Source organism: Scardinius erythrophthalmus (genome assembly GCF_964197995.2).
Source record: "Scardinius erythrophthalmus genome assembly, chromosome: 2".
In the NCBI taxonomy this organism is placed as follows: domain Eukaryota; kingdom Metazoa; phylum Chordata; class Actinopteri; order Cypriniformes; family Leuciscidae; genus Scardinius; species Scardinius erythrophthalmus.
Genome location: NC_138222.1, coordinates 47,996,572 through 48,001,587, shown reverse-complemented (window position 1 = coordinate 48,001,587; position 5,016 = coordinate 47,996,572).

The window sequence follows — 5,016 nt, the reverse complement described above, 5'->3', positions numbered from 1 at the left end:
ACATCCAGGGCACGAAGCTCCCGTTCCACCACATCCCAAAGATGCTCTATTGGGTTGAGATCTGGTGACTGTGGGGGCCATTTTAGTACAGTGAACTCATTGTCATGTTCAAGAAACCAATTTGAAATGATTCAAGCTTTGTGACATGGTGCATTATCCTGCTGGAAGTAGCCATCAGAGGATGGGTACATGGTGGTCATAAAGGGATGGACATGGTCAGAAACAATGCTCAGGTAGGCAGTGGCATTTAAACGATGCCCAATTGGCACTAAGGGGCCTAAAGTGTGCCAAGAAAACATCCCCCACACCATTACACCACCACCACCAGCCTGCACAGTGGTAACAAGGCATGATGGATCCATGTTCTCATTCTGTTTACGCCAAATTCTGACTCTACCATCTGAATGTCTCAACAGAAATCGAGACTCATCAGACCAGGCAACATTTTTCCAGTCTTCAAATGTCCAATTTTGGTGAGCTTGTGCAAATTGTAGCCTCTTTTTCCTATTTGTAGTGGAGATGAGTGGTACCCGGTGGGGTCTTCTGCTGTTGTAGCCCATCCGCCTCAAGGTTGTGCGTGTTGTGGCTTCACAAATGCTTTGCTGCATACCTCGGTTTTAACGAGTGGTTATTTCAGTCAAAGTTGCTCTTCTATCAGCTTGAATCAGTCGGCCCATTCTCCTCTGACCTCTAGCATCAACAAGGCATTTCCGCCCACAGGACTGCCGCATACTGGATGTTTTTCCCTTTTCACACCATTCTTTGTAAACCCTAGAAATGGTTGTGCGTGAAAATCCCAGTAACTGAGCAGATTGTGAAATACTCAGACAGGCCCGTCTGGCACCAACAACCATGCCACGCTCAAAATTGCTTAAATCACCTTTCTTTCCCATTCTGACATTCAGTTTGGAGTTCAGGAGATTGTCTTGACCAGGACCACACCCCTAAATGCATTGAAGCAACTGCCATGTGATTGGTTGATTAGATAATTGCATTAATGAGAAATTGAACAGGTGTTCCTAATAATCCTTTAGGTGAGTGTACATTATTGTACATAAGTTTTGATGAAAGCTAATTGCAACAATAATTCCTATAATATATAACACATGTTTTCATATTTTAAGTATGAATGCATGCTTTAAAAAGTGTGGACCCCTCCACTAATAGCCCTCATTTTAGATCAGGTTAATCTTAACTTTGGGCACATTATTTTCTGATTAGTCTCATGCCACTAGATGGCAGCAGTATACAGTAGTAGTATGAGCAGTTTCTACATGGTATACACATGAGCACACGATACACACTCCTTCATGTTCTGCTGCATGCAATAACAATTCAGCACCCATTAACAACAGCAAGAGGAGCAATTTAATAAGCTCTGTGCGCTCAAGCATAACTCATTTATTCAAGAGGCCAGATGTGTGCTTTATTTACCGTGAGATGTGCTCTTGCACTATGAAATTCATCAGTCAAAAGGTCATATATGATACGAAGCTAAAGAGTGACTAAAACATAGTCGTAAATGTTTTTAAATTGATTTTTATTATATATTTCGTGCATTATATATATATATATATATATATATATATATATATATATATATATATATATATATATATATATATACTAGGGCTGTCAAAAGATTAATCGCATCCAAAATAAAAGTTTGTGTTTACATAATATATGTGTGTGTACTGTGTATAATTATTTTGTATATATAAATATACACACATGCATGTATATATTTAAGAAATATTGGCATACATCTACTGTATATATTTATATATAAATTACACATTTTTCTTAAATATATACAAGCATATGTGTGTATTTATATATACAAATTTAATTATACATACACAGTACACACACATATATTATTTAAACACAAACTTTTATTTTGGATGGATTAATCGCGATTAATCTTTTGACAGCCCTAATATATATATATATATATATATATATATATATATATATATATATATATATATATATAATATATATATATATATATATATATATATATACAGTGAGGAAAATAAGTATTTGAACACCCTGCTATTTTGCAAGTTCTCCCACTTAGAAATCATGGAGGGGTCTGAAATTGTCATCGTAGGTGCATGTCCACTGTGAGAAACAATCTAAAAAAATAAAAAATCCAGAAATCACAATGTATGATTTTTTAACTATTTATTTGTATGATACAGCTGCAAATAAGTATTTGAACACCTGAGTAAATCAATGTTAATATTTGGTACAGTAGCCTTTGTTTGCAATTACAGAGGTCAAACGTTTCCTGTAGTTTTTCACCAGGTTTGCACACACTGCAGGAGGGATTTTGGCCCACTCCTCCATACAGATCTTCTCTAGATCAGTCAGGTTTCTGGGCTGTCGCTGAGAAACACGGAGTTTGAGCTCCCTCCAAAGATTCTCTATTGGGTTTAGGTCTGGAGACTGGCTAGGCCACGCCAGAACCTTGATATGCTTCTTACAGAGCCACTTCTTGGTTATCCTGGCTGTGTGCTTTGGGTCATTGTCATGTTGGAAGACCCAGCCTCGACCCATCTTCAATGCTCTAACTGAGGGAAGGAGGTTGTTCCCCAAAATCTCGCAATACATGGCCCCGGTCATCCTCTCCTTAATACAGTGCAGTCGCCCTGTCCCATGTGCAGAAAAACACCCCCAAAGCATGATGCTACCACCCCCATGCTTCACAGTAGGGATGGTACTCATCATTCTTCTTCCTCCAAACACGTTTAGTGGAATTATGACCAAAAAGTTCTATTTTGGTCTCATCTGACCACATGACTTTCTCCCATGACTCCTCTGGATCATCCAAATGGTCATTGGCAAACTTAAGACGGGCCTTGACATGTACTGGTTTAAGCAGGGGAACCTTCCGTGCCATGCATGATTTCAAACCATGACGTCTTAGCGTATTACCAACAGTAACCTTGGAAACGGTGGTCCCAGCTCTTTTCAGGTCATTGACCAGCTCCTCCCGTGTAGTTCTGGGCTGATTTCTCACCTTTCTTAGGATCATTGAGACCCCACGAGGTGAGATCTTGCATGGAGCCCCAGTCTGAGGGAGATTGACAGTCATGTTTAGCTTCTTCCATTTTCTAATGATTGCTCCAACAGTGGACCTTTTTTCACCAAGCTGCTTGGCAATTTCCCCGTAGCCCTTTCCAGCCTTGTGGAGGTGTACAATTTTGTCTCTAGTGTCTTTGGACAGCTCTTTGGTATTGGCCATGTTAGTAGTTGGATTCTTACTGATTGTATGGGGTGGACAGGTGTCTTTATGCAGCTAACGACCTCAAACAGGTGTATCTAATTTAGGATAATAAATGGAGTGGAGGGGGACATTTTAAAGGCAGACTAACAGGTCTTTGAGGGTCAGAATTCTAGCTGATAGACAGGTGTTCAAATACTTATTTGCAGCTGTATCATACAAATAAATAGTTAAAAAAATCATATATTGTGATTTCTGGATTTTTTTTTTTTAGATTATGTCTCTCACAGTGGACATGCACCTACGATGACAATTTCAGACCCCTCCATGATTTCTAAGTGGGAGAACTTGCAAAACTTGCAGTATTTTACTCACTGTATATATATATACCGTATTTTCTGGACTATAAGTCGCTCCGGAGTATAAGTCGCATCAGTCAAAAAATGCGTCATGAAGAGGAAAAAAACATATATAAGTCGCACTGGAGTATAAGTCGCATTTATTTAGAAATTTATTTCACAAAATCCAAGACCAAGAACAGACATTTAATCTGGAAAGGCAAGTTATTCAACTACACAGTAGCACACAGAACAACAGGCTGAGTAGGTGTCCGGTATGTTAACGCAACACATTAACAGTTATTCAGATAAGTTACACAATAGCATAAAGAACATATACCTGGGAGGCGGAATAGGCTAAATTAACATAAGCCAGGGAGTCCAACAAGCAAGTTACCAGTAAACAAGTTCACCAAGCTCCCGCGATCTCATTCCACATCACTGAATCCATTGAATTTTCTTGGTGTCGCTTCTGAATAACTCCGCCAACTAGAGCGCCCTCTCGCGGCTGTAGACGGTAATATTTTCTCTTGGTTCATCTCAGTCTGAATTAATTTTGATATATAAGTCGCACCTGAATATAAGTCGCAGGACCAGCCAAACTATGAAAAAAAGTGCGACTTATAGTCCGGAAAATACGATATATATATATATATATATATATATATATATATATATATATATATATATATATATATATATATATAAGTGACGTCACACATGTAATAAACTTAAAAGAACTGAAGGGTGTCCAATGCTGTCGTCAAAACAGCACTTTTAAGCTCATAAATAACTCAACACTGTCTTGCTCAATAATTCATGAATCATAGATTTGATAGCATGTTGTTGTCTTCGTATAAAGTTTCTCAAAGCACGATTAGAAATGATTGGCTATAAAATATATTAACCAACTGTACTTGTAAATAGTGCATTGACTCAATAAAAAATAATAATAATCCTACTGTCATTATGTATCAATTTATTATACATTTGCATATCACAAATAGGCCTATATAATAAGACCTTAATTGTTATTGACGTTTATGGCTAATTGTGTTAGTGGCAATTTGGCAAAGTGTCATTGCCAAAGATTCTCGACTGACTGAGCTGAGCTCGATTCATTTAATAATGCAGTCGTTCTTTGAAATTATTAAATAATAATATTGTGTAATTCGCACACTTTGAAATAATATAAGTTCTAAAACTAGCGAATTACTGCCTAAATAAAAAAATATTGCTTTTATTGTTAGCCAACAAAGGTAGCCTACAGTTATATAAAACGGGGCTAAAAGTGTGGGGGCGTGGTGCCCCGTTTCATTCACATCACTCCAGTCGCTTGGCGTGCGCGCCGCGCGCCCCTGCAGGTGATCTGCCGCCGCTGCTGCTGCTGGACCCGCCCAGGTGAGTCGCTTCCAATAAGAGCTCAAACTCAACTCTGCACACATT